The sequence below is a fragment of the Panthera leo genome, chromosome B1 (assembly GCF_018350215.1).
Source record: "Panthera leo isolate Ple1 chromosome B1, P.leo_Ple1_pat1.1, whole genome shotgun sequence".
Taxonomy (NCBI): domain Eukaryota; kingdom Metazoa; phylum Chordata; class Mammalia; order Carnivora; family Felidae; genus Panthera; species Panthera leo.
This window is the reverse complement of record NC_056682.1, coordinates 1,245,412-1,262,307: the sequence shown is the minus strand read 5'-3', so window position 1 is coordinate 1,262,307 and position 16,896 is coordinate 1,245,412. Positions and strand designations below refer to the sequence as shown.

General features: G+C 47.2%; 1 protein-coding gene across 2 annotated transcripts in view; it reads right to left on the bottom strand.

Annotated features, from left to right (window-relative positions):
- The window catches only part of DLGAP2 (DLG associated protein 2), a 399,292-nt gene that overhangs the window by 354,879 nt on the left and 27,517 nt on the right, over window positions 1-16,896 (bottom strand). For both annotated transcript variants that reach the window (XM_042934155.1, XM_042934156.1), the window contains exon 2: window positions 2,304-2,336. The gene's annotated coding sequence lies outside the window, so the exon portion shown is untranslated. The remainder of the gene's footprint in view (window positions 1-2,303; window positions 2,337-16,896) is intronic.

The following is a 16,896-nucleotide window of genomic DNA, read 5'->3' as shown; positions in this document are numbered from 1 at the left end:
TGCAACAGCCTTTATGAGTTAACTCATAGAAGCTGCAAGAAATTACGGAACAAAAAAACTGATTTCTGATTCCACTCACTGCACTCAGGCAGCTCTCACTTAGACTAATTACTTAAACGATTTAAAAATGTATGAATATGCATGATAGTGCCTTTCAAAAAGTAAAGCCCAGCTGAGACCATGCCATCAAATCTTCCCTCCCTTTCTCTGATCTACGGATACCTCGCTTGCTTATCTGAGACGCTGATGGGCTGCAGAGACTGGGCTCGCAGAGGAGAAGGGGACCGGCGGCAGTGTGTCCCACGGCCCCACAGGCTCGGCCTCAGTCTCCCTGCCCCTCAGTCTCCTGGGGTTGGACAACTGGGATTGTTCTTTGAGTAAAGCAGGTCTTGCTTCACATCTACAGCTGGAGCTGCCCCCAGACTAAGGCCGTATCTCTTCCCTCTTCTGACATCGTGACACCTTGGGTGTGCGTGGACAATGTCTGTAATGTGGACGTGAGGCAACAGCAGGCTGCTGGGGGCACAGCGGCGACTGTCCAGGACGGGCAGACACAGGGCTGATGTCGGACAGGGTGGGGCTGGGACGCTCCAGGCGAAGGACCCCACCCCAGCCCGCAGCGCAGAAGGCCCCTGCGCGGAGGTCAGCCCCGGGGTCCCATGACCAGGGCGTCCACAGGAACACACAGACACCTATCCCTGAGCGAAGACTCCCACCTTGATTCAACCGCACCCTCGATTCAACACCACCTGGATTCAACCACACCCTCCCACGTGAGCTCTACCGATTTGTGGCAACCGAAATCTGCTCTTTCAGGACAGCGTGAAGCAGCAAAGAGCTGAAGACCACAGGACGCACACAGACCGCAGACGACAGACACTGTGAACAGGGCCAAGCAGACGAGAAAGCATGATGCGGCGTGGACAAGCCACGAGGTACAGCTCTCTCTTATATCTCAGGGTTTCTCCAGAGCACGGAGCACACGGAAAACGTTCAGCAAAAAGCGCATATGTTGGGAGCGGGCAAAGGGAGTGCACAGGGAGCAGTCGCGTGACGTGCACGTTCCCGGCGTGAGAAAGACAACACAAATTGTATGAGGAGAAGGAATAGAATCTCCAAATGCCGGAAGGACACAGACACGCTGGAGAACGTTGTCAGCACCCACCACACCCTCAGCACCTGGGAGAGGGGTCCTGGGAGAGCAGTCAGGAGGCAGCCGCTCTCATCAGGAACCTGCCCCGGAGGGCCCTCTGCGACCCCCGACTCTGACACCCGACTCTTCTGTGACCCTGGAAACACCAGGGGTCCAAAGTCGCGTGTTTTCTGTAACAGTGACACTTAAGACTTTACACTTTAACTTAGTGCACTTTGCCACAGCCGTATCTGTGCGTAATAAATTCCATAAACAACACAGCAAGAACTCTGAAAACTTAGCCATATCTCAACCACAAAACTGAAGAAACAAGAGTGTTTGATGGAATTTCCAAGTTAACCCAATATTCACTTTTTTTTTTTTGCTTGTGGGTAAAAATCTTCCCAGTGAGTATGACTACACTTACATAGCTCCGTGCACTTATCACAGTCACTTTGGGGTCGTGGACATACTTCAGAGGCCATCGCGAGGCTTCTGCAGTGCGCCAAGCGAGAAGTTACTGCTCTGACCCCAGAAATCAATCCCCCCATTAGCGGAGGTCCTGTGCTGACCACATTTTATTTTTTATTGTGACACTGAAAAATGTGACAGATTTTGGCCTTAACAATTTTGGAAGATAGTTAAATCATATAACCAGGAGCTCTACTTTGGAAAGTATTGTAGACACATAAAATTCAAATTATCGTATATTGTTTAATATCGCTGATCACCAGCAAAGTTCATGCTGTGTCTCTCAGATTTAGTCACTAATACTAAGGAATGGTTTTCCGAGGTCCTATTTCATAGGAGGCTCATCAGGACTTTTGCTAATATATTGAAAGCCAAGAAATACGTATTTCTAATGCTGGAATTTATTACCCAGAGAAACCGGATGAAAATCTCTAAATCCAAAACAAAAAGGAAAAATGCTGTAATTTGGTCGTGATTCCACTTTCCTAGGGAAATTACCTCCTCCCTACCCTCATCCTATACATCACACAGATGATTTTATCCATTTTCCATCAAACACCTTGAAGAATGCTTCCAATTTGTAACACGCGCTTGGGCGCGCCTCACCGCCGTCTGTCACCGTCCAACACAACATATGAGCCACCGTGGAGCCCCCGCCACGCCCACGGGAGGCAGGGGTGGTAAGGACGAGTACACTCACCTTCCGGCTCCCCGCAGAGGGTGCACTGGGATTCTGCAAAAGGAAGAGAGAGAGAGAGAGGCCGTTACTGAGGGGTCTCCAGCTGGCGCCACAGGTTAAACGACAGAGCAATGACAGAACCGCCCGCTGGAGAGACGGGTGCCGTCCAGCTGCATCCACCTGCCTCACAGACATGGGTGGCCATCTCCATGCCACAGCCAGCACGGCTCCCGCACCTGAGCAAACTCCGTTTCAGAGAAACTACCTTAGCAAATACCTCATATATTACATTTCAGTAGAATACTGATCTCTCTTTGTCATATGCACATGCACACATTAAACATGTTTTCATGACTGTGTATGACTCAACACAAATCACTTAGCTGAAATAAATGTTATGTTATATCACCTAATTTAACATCTAAACCTTTACTATGATTACAACCCTTGTATCTGCTTCCAGGCACACACAATTATGAGCAAAAGGAAGATACTATATCTCAGTAAAAACACTAAGCCTATAAGCACTGAGTGTCGTCACTGAGCAGGACCATGCCTCTGCGTCAGGCCCTGCAAACACACCCAAGACACTTGGGGTTGTGGCATTCACGTAGGGAAATGACCGTAACAAACACAATACAGTAAATGGAGGTGCAAATGGCTATATTTGTCTTTTGGAGGAAGAGGTCAGACTTTGGCCCCAGGTCACTGTCCACCTTCCTGAGTAACTCTGGGCAGGTGACTCACCCCCGTGGCTCCAGAATGGGGACACTGGTATCCTCCACGCAGGGACAGGAGGGCTGACAAATGCATTCATTCAGCCCATCAGGCACCGGGCACTCAGGGGAATGTGGCCTCCTTCCACTCCAACCCCAAGGAGCAGCAAAGGGCTCATGGAAGAGACCGTCTGGGCTGAGTCGTGAAGGACACGTAGGATTTTCAGTAGAGAGGAATATAGCACAAGAGCATCCAAGTCAGAGGACAGGCTTGGGAGAAGGCAGACGGCCAGTGACAAGTGACAAGTCTGGCTGCAGGATAGGACAGGGCTGGTGGGCATCAGCATCAGATAAGTGGGGAGGAGACACTGCCGGCAGTTTGGGAAGGGAACTGAAAGTCATAAAAGGAGCGGAGAGGTTTTTTTTTCTTTTAATGTAAAATTAGGAGCCTGGAATGTTTTCTGAAGTGGGGAGTGTAGTGTGTTCATCAGTCTGTGGTAGGACCACCTTGGTGGCCAGGACAGGCTGGGAGGGGACAAGTGAGGGAGTCCAGAAAACGGGGGAGCCAGAGTGTTCAACAGAGAGGCCACAACTAGGTGCAGGGGCCTCGCTCCCTTGGACACCACGCCAAGGTCTAGAAGCACACAGACGTGGGCTCAGGACTTAGGCCTGGGGTCAGGACACAGGGCAGCTGGCACAGCACTGAGGCCACATCCCTGCAGCCACAGGAGTGGACGCCAGTGATCAATGCAGAGATAAGCAATGAATTCACAGCACCACTGATCGGGGATCCACAGGGAACAGGAAGTAGGGACCTCTCGCCCAGTGCCCAGCGACATCCCAGGAGCATCACTCAAATCTCAAAAGCCAGGCCCCCCTTGCACAGCGGCATCTGCCTTCTCTGTGGCGCACCATGGCTACGATGCTGAGCACACCCCAGATGATGCTGGAGACCCCTTGTTGCCTCCCCTGTGGGTGAGCTGCCTGCACTAAGGGACCTTTTCCTGGCCACACGATGACACAGGAGCCTGATGTCCCCCGGCCCCGGCTCTCCTCATGGTGACAGGACAGACAGAAATGGAACTTCTCCTGGGGCCTCTGGGAGGCATGTGTGTCTATGGGGGAGAAAGAGGTGATGGCTCAGGGCTCCCTAGTAGACCAAGGAGCTGGGGAAGGGGACCAGGGAGGCGGGCAGCCTGGGGCCAAGGGCGGCCGTGAGTTCAGAGCCACTCACATGGGAGAGCCGGGTTTACCTCTCAGCCCAGCCTCAGCCAAGACCTCCGTCCACCCTTCCTTCCCCTACAAGAGACCGGAACTCAGCACCAGGCTGCTCAAGTAGGACGTAGTTCAGACACTGGCATCCCCACTCATCCCGAAGTGCTAACCTGATCCAGGAATATAGGATTTCTCAGTACATCCAATCCCCATCACAGGTCAGGTGTCAGAATTATCCACCAAGTTCAAGGCACAGCGATCACACAATAATGATCAGAGCACAGTAACTGACAGTGAATTCAATTCTGTGAATCAAAGATCACCAGGCGCCTGGGGAAGCATGTCAGTTTGACCACGGGCAGCATTAACTTCTCCAGAGTCCAAGGCTTAAGCAAATGCCATTTTGGAGTTCATTATTAGTGCACCTAGGCCTTATCCTTAAAAAAATTATTTCCGGCAAGATCACAGGTAAGAAACCATCATCCTCTGTGTTCTAAGCCCAGGCAGGACACAACGTGACTAACTCATCACTCTTTGGTACAGTCCAACTATTTCCTGTAAAGCTCCGTCATGGGCCTTCTGCCGTGAGCTGCAGGGACTGTTAGCAGGGTGGTGAGGCTTTCCATTTGTCTGTGGCAAATGCATCCCTGGGGGACCCACTGCCACACTGATGAGAACGACCCCAGGGAGCACCGGAAATTCCACGTGCCCCGAGTCTCAAGCACAGGTTTTCATGTGAGGGAACCGGCCAGCCTGTGTGTGGAAGGCGGCTGGGGCCAAGTGCTGTTCCCCACTTTACATGGATCATAGACGTCATCATCCTCACAATCAGGAAGATATTCCAAGATGACAATTTAAGCTGAGACCAGTGACCCCTGTCAATGGTGGCCTGTTGACCTCATTATAATGACATTTCCTCCTAAGTCCCTGACCATCAGGGCACCAGACTCTCCCCTCCCTAAGTGCCCTGGGAGCTGACTGTCCGGAAACCCAAGGACAGCAGGCCTGCCCAGCTCTGGGGACTCTACCTGAACTCACGCAAAGCACAGTGAACATACACGTTACAACCGTTTTTTCTGCCGGAAATGCGCCGGGGAAGTTTCACAGAAAGGTGAGCTGTTTGATGAGCTTAAGTATTTACCCAACGTGGGCGGGAGGGAGGAGCATGTGATCTACGCCAACCTGTCTTCCCTCAGGAACACCCATTAAAAAAAGAGACACAATGTAGAAGGGAATTAAACTGGATACACTGTGAATTCATCATCATTAGTACAGAGTCTCATTTAAATTAGGAGAAGACTACACTAATTTATGCTAATTGACATAAGATAGAGAAATCTGCCTGATGATCTTATGTGCCCATAATCTATACCTGAACCAGACGCAGCCCTGGAAGGATCGGCACATTCCCCAAACTACAAAACACGAACCGTGAAAGTCTAACCCGCTCTTGCTTTGGCATAATCTTCCCAAAGTGAGGGATGGCTACGTCTCCCGTGTGAATCCGTAAGGCATTTTACGTGTGGAGGTTACTCTAAATTGCTACACGTGTTTTCAGAGCGGTGGCTTTCAGTGTAAGTGTGAAGCATGCACACATGTAGGGTCTCTCCCGCTGGCCGTGGGCTGGACAGTGTGGGTGGTGCTGGCCGTGGGCTGGGCGGTGTGGGTGATGCTGGCCGTGGGCTGGGCGGTGTGGGTGGTGCTGGCCGTGGGCTGGGCGGTGTGGGTGGTGCTGGCCGTGGGCTGGGCGGTGTGGGTGGTGCTGGCCGTGGGCTGGGCGGTGTGGGTGGTGCTGGCCGTGGGCTGGGCGGTGTGGGTGGTGCTGGCCACGGGCTGGGTGGGTGGACAGCGCTGGCCGTGGGCTGGGTGGTGTGAGTGGTGCTGGCCATGGGCTGGGCGGTGTGGACGGCTTCCGTGGGCTGGGCAGTACAGGTGGTGCTGGCCGTGGGCTGTGCGGTGTGGCTGGACAGGGGACAGCAGACCCAGGTTGGCAGCAGGAAGGCAGGCAGGGGTGGTGGAGGGCCCGGCGTTGGGCTGCTGTGCCAACTGTATTAATTTGCCGCTCCTCACATACTCCCCTGCCTCCCTCCAGCTGGGGCTGCGACTAACGGGGGCCAAGACCTCGCAGCTTATGTCTGTCCTCCCGAGTCTCAAAGCTGCAGGAGACCCCATGACTCTCATCCCAGGGAAATGCTGCAGCACAGGGGCCACCAGAGGTGGAGTGCGAAGCCATCCTCTGGATGGGGGGTGGGGAGCGAGTCAGACCTGCGGGCACCACGCGGGCAGAGCAGCACTGTCACCACTAGTGCCCCCCAAACATGCACACAGTGTGAACACCCTCCGCAAAGATCACATGAACAGGATCACCCGTCCACACGCTTAATGGGACCGGGACACGGAACTCTATGATTTCACGGCTATGTGATAATATGATGGCGCAACAGCTCAAGTAACCTATTCATCAGCCAAGGAACAGCTTAACTGGGTCACGACCATTGACACCAGGGGTCTTAGGAGCTAAAATGGGAATATCTCAAACATTCAAAAGTAAAAAGAGGAAAGCATAGAATATCATATCTCATTTCCATTTTTGAAAGCGTGTTAATATTTTTCAACATGTAGAGAGCCTACTGTGTGCCAGGGCTGCTGATATGCACTGAAAATACTGTTATGATACACTGGGTGCTGTACACGGATAAATGCAGAGCAAAGCCGAGAATGACAAACAGTGGATTTATATCAGATGATTTCTAGGGATACGGGGCAATAGGAGTGAAAGTACGGGTTACGGACAAGGAGTATAACCTGAAGCTCTCAGCAAACTTAGGCTAACTTTTCATTTGAAAAGCATTTTAAAAATGCAAACAGGTTAAGTATAAAGGAAAAAAATTTCTGGCACAAATCCAGTCCCTAAATATTAGCTGTTAGTATGACAATCATCTGAGTTTGCCCTCGTTCCAATTTCAAAATAAACAGGACACGATTACACTATCTAGGAGAGTAATAGATTCTACTCCAAGGGTGTTCCAAAAGTAAATGGGATAATCGTGAAGATGCCTTATCCCCAAACCTAGCACACGGTGATCAGTCACCAAATGTTAGCAGTTCAGTAAGAATGTTCACTGATCATTTTTCTACAAAGATAAGAACCACCTCACGTGGGCAGACACTGACGACAGGAGCCAGTTACAATACTGTAAGAGCTGTGCCTGAGGGAGGAGAAATGTAGCAACGCACATGTAGCCCCGAAAGATGGGAGCACTTGCAGGGACAGCAAGAGTGACCGGGGCTTTGAAGGATCAGTAGGAGTTCTCTAGGTGAGGTGTGGTCCTCTTGGGAAAGGAGTCTGCATCAGCGTCTGGGGAAGGAAATTATGCAAGTTCTATTTCTAACCATTTTCAAAGTGTTCCATTAAGCAGAATATTGTTCCATGCTATCTCTTTCTCATCTCTTAATGTGCACTCCCGTTAAATCTTCAATACTTGAGAAACACGAGAAGAAATCCCACGAGAAGCCACGTAGCTGGGCCACAAGCTGGCTGCACATATGCCCCGCTGTTAAGTGGTGACTGGAGGGTAGGACCATTCACTCAATCAAATAATTGAATGTCAACAGAATTCCAATGAGATTTTATTATACAAAATTTTAAAATGTGAAGGCAAACCCAGAAATCAGTAGCTTTAATAAAGCAATAGGCCAAAGGGAACAAAATATAAAGTCCACGGACAGATGTCTGGAAGCCCCTGTTTGCTGGTCATCGACCTCTCTCCACTCTGGATCCGTCATAACACATACGATCACAACTTCAGGATCAGCGCTAACGTGGGATGCTCACATATCTCCAAGGACGCCTCCCTCCGTCCTTCCCCTCTCCCTGAGGACACAGTTGTGACCAGAACAGCAAACGGCCATGTGGAACACTGGACCGTCCACGACTGTGGGAGCGGCAGGCACTCAGCAGGCACTCGGCAGGGCCGGGAGGCCCTCCAGCTGCCTCTGACCTGAGTCACCTGTGAGTGCCTGCTTCTGCCTCTCCCGTTTCCAGCCGTCATGTCCCTAAATGTCATCTTTGACTCCGGAATGCTTCTGGGGAGCTGATTCACCTTCAGAGTAAGTTTGACTTAGGAAAGTTAAATAATCGCCTGGGATCTCTGAGCAAAACCAGGGTCCCGACGTCACTTGCTGGGATGCACGCTCACTGCCGGCAGAGGTACGCCGGGGTGAAGACTGCGCTGCAGAGTAAATGGCTTGTCTGCAAATAATCCAAGGGTCACTCCATCCTGTGCCAATTTTATCTACGAAATTTCAAGCTCCTCATGATTCCGATCTTATTAACTCCTGTGACAACTATATGTAAATACCAGCATTATTATTTCTTTCATTCAGTCAGGAAAAGAGAAGTCTAAAGAAATGAAGTCACGGGCCAGCCATGCAGGCAAGTTAATAGCCAGGACCAGCACTTTATTTCAATTTATTTGTGTGAAATTGCTCCTGAAATACATCCATGGCACCCACGAATGCTCAACATGATGTGCTCTTGGCATTTCTGTTCTTGCCAACAAAACATGCACAAGCCGATCTCCCCGTTAAATCAGCCGCTGTCCCTGCAACCGCATGAAGGAAGCTTGTGTCGAACCTGATTTCTGGTTCCCAAGGATGTACCCCAGTACAGTGACTGCGACATCACAGCCAATACAATGGACGGCTCTCCTAAAAGCTAATGCCCCCAGGGTTCTGCTCTCGGTCCACTGGTGCCTCATCTTCCGTGGCCTCCTTGGGGGAGCTCCCCAAATTCATGGCTCAACTGCCACTCCCTTATGCCAACAGCCTTCCCCGAGCCCAGATCTGCAGACCCCAGGTCCAGCAGCAGCCGCTGAGACCCACCGTTCGGGCAGAGACGCCCCCCGCCCCTCAGTCTGGGCCTGAGCAACCCGGCGTCTGCCTTTCCCCCGTATTCAACCATACCCACCACATACAGTGCCATGTCCCCAGCGTCTGACTTCTCACTCTTGCCCAGCACACCACGGCCTCCCAATGGGCTGTTCCTGTGGATCTCCAGGGGTTCTCGCAGTGCACGGAGGGTCTGTGCTCCCTCACTTCATATGCTAAGATCCTAGCCCCCAAGCTCAGCTTACTGAGTACAATGTCTTCACGACTCGTCCACGTGTAGCCTGTGGGTGAATTTCCTTCCTGTTTAAGGCTGACTAATGTTCTACTGCAGGGACAAGCCACTATTTGTCTATCCACTTGCCCATCCTTGGACCTCTGAATCACTTCCACCTCCTGGCTACTGTCAGTAATGCTGCCGCGAACATAGTGTACCAGGGTCTGGGTCCTTGCTTTCATTTGCTCTGTGCATATACTCAAAAGTGGGGTTGCTGGGTCATATGTGCAATGGACTGATGGTCTATGTCTCCACCCCTGCCGCCCTCTAAATTCATATGCTGAAATCTTACCTGCAAGGTGATGGTATTAGGAGGCCAGCCCCTTGGAAGGTGATGAGGTCATGAGGGTGGAGCCCCCACGATGGGATCAGTGCTCTTATCAAAGGGATTCCAGGGCTCCCCTCCCTCTTCCAAGTGAGGACACCCCGGAAGAGGTCCTCACCAGGAGCTGACCTCACTGGCACCTGGTCCCAGACTCCCAGCCTCTGAAACTATGGGAAAACACATTTCTGATGCTCATAAGCCCCCCAGTGTGCCGTACTTTGTTACAGCATCCCGAACGAAGAGAGTCCTTCATATCGCCACTAAAGTGAGCCATCAAAAGTGCAGATGATTCTACCACAGATAATATGACCCATGAGTGACCTCCTCTGCATGATGATGCCAAGCTGATCCTGCCTGTTGCACAAGCCCAAACTGTAAGAACCACGTAAATCCTACCAATTAAATCTGCAACATGTGAAGACAGATGGACTGGTTGTTTGGCCTTGTTTTATTTTGTATAGATTTTACTTTTTAGAGCCTGTTTTAGTTTCACAGCCAAACTGAATGAAAGGTGCAGAGACTTCCCTTAAATCCCTGCCTCCCCCGCTGACACAGCCTCCCCCTCCACCAGCATCCCCGCCAGATAGTGCATTTGTTACAGCTGATGAGCCCACATGGACACGTCATCACCCAGATTCTGCAATTTACATCAGGGTCCCTCTTGGTGTCGTACATTCTACGGGTTTGGACAAATGTACCATGTCTTGTATCTGCCGTTACAGGATCCTACACAGTAGATTCACTGCCCTAAAAACCTTCTGGATGCACAGGTTTTCACTCAACTTGAAGAGTATGTTTGGGTCCCTAGTGGTCAGTATCTCAAGACTTCACTATCTCATCATGATCCACATAGTTAATCAAGGCTAAAATATAGGTATAGTTTTTGATGGTTTCCTTTCCCTCCTACATCCAATTAATCATTAGTTCTCTCAAATTGTTAACTCCAAAATTCACCATGAACCCACTCCCTGCCTCCATCCTAACTGCCAAGACCATGTACCAGAGCTACCCAACATGCCCTCCACCAGGGTGAGCTTTCTGGGTGCTCCTAGGTCCAGCCTGGTGTCCAGCATGGCAACTCCACAGCATAAGTCAGACCATGCTACACCCTCTGAGAGCCCTCTGGTGGGTCCCCCTCACACTTAAGAAAACAGCTAAAGTTCTCCCAATGCCTGAGAGGTTCTGACCCCTGTTCCTTCTGACGTCGGCACTGGCTACAAGGCTCTGTCCTCAACGTGGCTCTGTCCACGTACTGGTGGCCAGGAGGACTTGTATCTGCTGTTCTCTCTCAGGAATGTTCTTCCTTCAGACCTTACAACAGGGCTGCCCCCTCTGCTCTGAGAAATTCATCCTTAACAAACTCCTCTGCTGTTGTCTCTATCCAGTGCCCTATCTCATGTTCATCCTCAAACTCATTACTGATTTATTTGTGCATCTGGTTAAAGACTTGACATTCATCTCTTTCCCACCCAACAGAATACAAACACAGTGAGAGCATGATTCTTGTTTACTGTGTTCCTCTATCACCAGATCTAAAATAGTTCCTGTCACACAACAGATACTCGATGAATGTGTGTTAAATAAATCACAACACTCACGATTCTTATCACCATGAGGAGTTTCATCACCAAAATGCACAAAATGTACCTAATAATATGTACCAGGATCCATTAGCCAGCAGCAAAGGTGGTACCCTTTGCAGTATCTCAGGCAGGACACAAGTACCTGTTATGCCCCACATTAGAAGATGTGCCAGGTATGGGTACGAGGTAAAACAGGAGGGTGGGAGCCATTGGAACAAACATGGCGATGAACCAGCTGCCACGTGTGATAAGAGACAGAACTGGGTGAGGCAGCACCCACTGAGAGGCCACTCGGTCTGGACGACATGTGACATCCCAGAACCAACATATGCCACACTGACTGCTCGGCATCTCTGCTGGGAACTCTGCCCCCTACCCCGAGGACCAGCCTCATGGAACGCAGCAGCCCTGCCTGGCAGTTGCCACCAGTGCACCAGGCAGAACTAGTTTCCGCTTCTTCCTTTAGGATCATGAAGTTCTTTACGTGTGAATATGTGGCTGAAGTGGTTTTCTCTCCCCTCTAGACTGGGGGTGTCCAGAGGTCAAGGCTGAGTCTCCCCAGAACTTGTACCCAGATAGGTTTCAGCATCAGAGCAGTCTTTGAACACAAAGACTCAATTCCCCCTCTGAAAAGGAAGTGTCCCTAAGATTTACATTGTACTATAAATAATTCCAACTATAAATAATGTCAACATTATCTTGTCAACATCTCTTACATATTTTGTGCCATACCGACTACATTCACATGAATGTATAGTCATTTGCCTACTATTTCCATAGGGATCTCATTATAAATATACAAATACATGTATAGATACATATAGGTATATAAATATTTAACCACAAATGTAAATACATAAAGACATACATAAGCATATGCATGCTTCTATTTATATGCCTCACACACACATCAGCACAAATATAAGACTCATACGCAGAAGTATGTGTGTGCAGTGTGTATCCTTCCAATGTGGCATGGCATGTCCACAGGTGCTCATGTTTTTAAAAATAAGCATTCATGTTCCATATATATTTCTGATAATCATACACAGAGAATAAGTATTAGCCTCAGAAGACTTGACCTAATTTATTATCGCCAAGTTCACGTAAATCCATACAAAATGACAAAAATACCACACAGTCTGCAATACTGGGATGACATAAGTAAACCCAGGACAAGAGCCTTATCAAAGCCCCATGGGTAATGGAAGGTCCAAGATTGCTTCAGGGCTAACTTTCACTTCCACAAGCCATAAATATTTCCACTAGAGCCTTTTGTACCAAATATCCTTTCCCTGGCATCAGTGTGTCCTTGGTTTGTTCAAAAAGTGTCAGCAAAATATCACTTATTTTTAAGCCTCTTTCTTTGTTCGTGGCAAGGTATTCATTTATCATAGCAGGATTCACAAGAGTTGATACGCACGGCGTTATTTAGTACCATGGACAGCGGCTGTTATTTATTTGACATGTCTGGGATCATTACTCACACTGCTGTACAGAAAGAACTCCACTGTAAAATTTAAAACAATATTCGCTAGGTAGTGGCTGTCATACTTTAATTTTACTTGAATTTGTATTTTCTATTTTTTGACCCATCATAACCTATTTCTTTTCCATTTATGTCACTTGTAGGCAGTGGATGAAGTTGAAAGGCAGTTACACCTACCTGACAAAGTATAGGGTCTTTACAAATGTTTTTGAATTTATATTGAATTTATTTTTCAAAGAGAGTAAGTCCTTGTGATAGTTCAGACTATATGAAGTATTACCTTGAGTTGGAGCCAAACACAGCTACAGTGGAAGCTTTGTCTCCAAGTCTGAAAGTGATTTAAAATATGGACTCCTAAACTCATACTTCATGATGAAATCCTGTGTAGAACAGCAGCAGTGACCCCCGAATTCAGAGGGTCAGCAGAGGTGAAATGTGGCTAAGAGATTCATCAAGATTTTGGCAGCCGTGGACAAGTTGTATTTGTAGAAAGGCATGGAGAGTATTGAGGGATGAAAACCTGAAAAGCAGTAATGTAGCCGAAAGCATCAACTCAGTTTCTCGTGGTCCGAGTGGAACTGCTATAGGTAGGAAACTCATTTATACAGTTCCAGATTTGGCTGACAGCTTCTAGAACTCTTCCAGATTTAGGATAATTGCTCTCCTTAATTTATCAATTTTGGGATGCCTGGGTGGCTCAATTGGTTAAGCCTCCTACTTGGTTTCAGCTCAGGTCATGATCTCATGATTTCATGAGTTTGAACCCTGCACTGGGCTCTGTGCTGACAGTGCAGAGTCTGCTTGGGATTCTCTCTCTCCCTCTTTCTGGCCTTCCTCTGCTCACACTGCCTCTCTGAAAATAAATAAACTTAAAAATATTTTTAAATTATTGATTTTATTTGGGCGAATTATACACATCCTGAACATTAAAGTGACCAAATTTAACAGAGTGACTACAAAGTGTTTAGAAGACACAGACAGGGACCCTATCCATAACACATTTACTATATTTATGGAGACAAATGTGCTCATTTGAGTTGAAAGGCAGTCATTGATAGTACACAAATAACAGGAACAAAATTCAACACAAAATTTTAATGTGAAAGTTAAAAGTGTCATTACTCCCCTGCTCTGACCTGTCAGGAGATCGATTTCCTAAATTATAACAGCCTTCACTTCTCAGCGAGGAATAGAAGGCACCTCTCCCGCCCTCCGCTAGGCTGCACTACACCCACCCAGGACCACACAGCCCTCTCAGATCAAGCCAGGCTGTTGTGTAGCCCTGGGTCTTTGCACACTGCATTGTTCATGAGTGCATCCTTCTGCCCTTGTCTGGCAAATGACTACTCCTCCTTTTTCCTTAGTGATTTTTAGAAATAACAGCTCTGGGAGTGCCTGGGTGGCTCAGTCAGTTAAGTGCTGACACTTGGTTTCAGTTCAGGTCCAAGCTCATGGTTCACAAGTTTGAGCCCCTCATCAGGATTTGCGATGACAGTGTGGAGCCTGCTTGAGATTCTCTCTCTCTCTCCCTCTCTCTCTCTCTTTTCCCACTTCTCTGCTTGCTTTCTGTGTCTCTCTCTCAAAATAAATATATAAACTTAAAAAAATACAAATAAAAAAATAACAGCTCTTTTCAGATACCACTTACATACCATACAATTCACCCATTTAATGTGTACAATTCAGGGGCACCTGGGTGGCTCAGTCGGTTGAGCGTCCGACTTCGGCTCAGGTCATGATCTCATGGTTCATGGGTTCGAGTCCCACATCAGGCTCTCTGCTGACAGCTCAGAGCCTGAAGCCTGTTTCGGATTCTGTGTCTCCCTCTCTCTCTGCCCCTCCCCTGCTCATGCCTGTCTCTCAAAAATGAATAAACATTTAAAAAATAATAATAAAATAAAGTGTACAATTCAGTGGCTTTCAGCATATTCACAGAGATGTGCAACCATTGCCACAATCAATCGGATAACATTTCCACCCTCTACCCTTTAGCAGTCCACCTCCAGTCCTCATCTTCTCAGCCCCTGGAAACCACTCTGCTAATTTCTGTATATATTTGCCCATTCTGGACAATTTATGTGACTGGAATCCTATATGCTTGTAATATGTGACCAACTTCACTTAGCAAGATGTTTTCAAGGTTTATTCTGCTACATAGCATGTGTCATACTTCCTTTTGATCATTAAATAATATTCCAATGTATGGATATTCATCATTTATTTACCCATTTCTTGGTTGTTGGATACTTGGGTTGTTTGCACTTTTTGACTCTTATGAATAATGCCCCTCTACATATTCATGTTCAAGTTTTTGAGTGGACATATGATTCACTTCTCTTGGATATACACCAAGGAATGGAATTTCTGGTCATATGGTAACTCTACGTTTACCATTTTGAGGAAACACCAAACTGTTTTCACAAGTGGCTACACCATTTTACATTCCCAAACAACAGAAGAGTGTGAGGGTTCCAATTTCTCCATTGTCTGGCCAACACTTGTTACTAGCTATCTCTGATGAAAGCCACCCTAATGGGTGTGAAATAGTATCCCAATGTGGCTTTGATTTGCATTTCTCTGACATACAGTGATGTTGTACCCCTTTCCTTGTACTTATTGGCTGTCTGTATGCCTTCTTCGGAGAAATATCTATTCAAAGTCCTTTGTTCATTCTTTTATTGGCTTATTTGTCTTTTTATTATTGAGTTGTATATATTATATGATTTGCAAACATTTTCCCTATTCTGTGGGTTTTCTTTTCACTTTCTTGATGGTGACCTCTGAAACATTTTTAATTTTAATGAAGTTCAATTAGTCGTTTTGTTGCTTGTGCTTTTGGTTCCCTAAGAAACCATTACTTTACCTTCTTAAAAATTTTATTTATTTATTTATTTATTTATTTATTTATTTATTTATTTATTTTTAGAACGAGCATGCACACACACACAAGTGGGGGAGGGGCAGGGAGACAGAGAGAATCTTTAGCAGGCTGCATGCTCAGCACAGAGCCTGATGTGAGGCTTGATCAAGAGATTAAGAGTCAGATGCTCAATCATTACTTAATCTAAAAGCTCAAAGATTTGTGCTCATTTTATTTTATAATTTTGGCTTTTACATTGAAATCTTTCCTGCATTTTACTTTAATTTTTACATATGATGTGAGGTAAGGGCCCAACCTTATTCTTTTGTGTGAGGATATTCAGCACCATTTGCTGAAATTCTATTCATTCTTTAAGATGCATTGTAAATGTCAATCCTTTCAGGAAGTTAGCTGTAGGGCTCCATAATGAATTAAATGGCTCCTTCTCTGTGCTTCTGCAGCAACTTTTGTAATACTTGAGTCTCATTAGAATCGTCTCTCTCCCTCAGGAGATTATGTATATGTGTGTGTGTGTATATATATATATATATATATATATATATATATATATATATATATATATATATATATAGTATACATACGTATAAGTATATATAATTGTATAACGAATATATATGATTATATACATATATGTACGTATATGTATACACACACACATATATATACATACATACGCACAGCCTTTAGTGCACATCTACAATCCACGTTATGCAATGTTAAGTGAAAATGGTCTATGATGCATCATTTGTACAATGATTATTTGAGCGCCTGGCTACAGTGTCCAACACAGGCTGCGAACTGGAGTACAGAGTTAGTTGTGCCGAAGACGCATATGTGCACGAATAAATCCACCCTGTACCTGCATCATGTCCTCTGAAACAGGAACGAACCTCCAGCATATAGGCAAGCCTAAAAATGGCTGGGCATATCTGAAGCAGAGCTTGAACCAGGAAGGGCAGGCAGGGTCACATTCTAGGGGTCTAATCAGCTTGCTTAATTTGCTTAATAAAAGAATAAGTCCCAGGGGTGGGGCTCCACCCTCTGGGACAATGAAGCTACTCAGGGGTTTTAAGCAAGGCTGTTACATAAACAAACTTGTGTTTCAGAAAGACTTCTGTGGTAGCAGGTGGATGAGCATCTGAGAGAAGGCGCAGAGGTAAGACAGTGACTGCTGAGGGCTCCTGGAAGACAGGAGGAAAGCAGCGGTTGTGGGATGGAAGGCCCCACACAAGTAGGCTGTG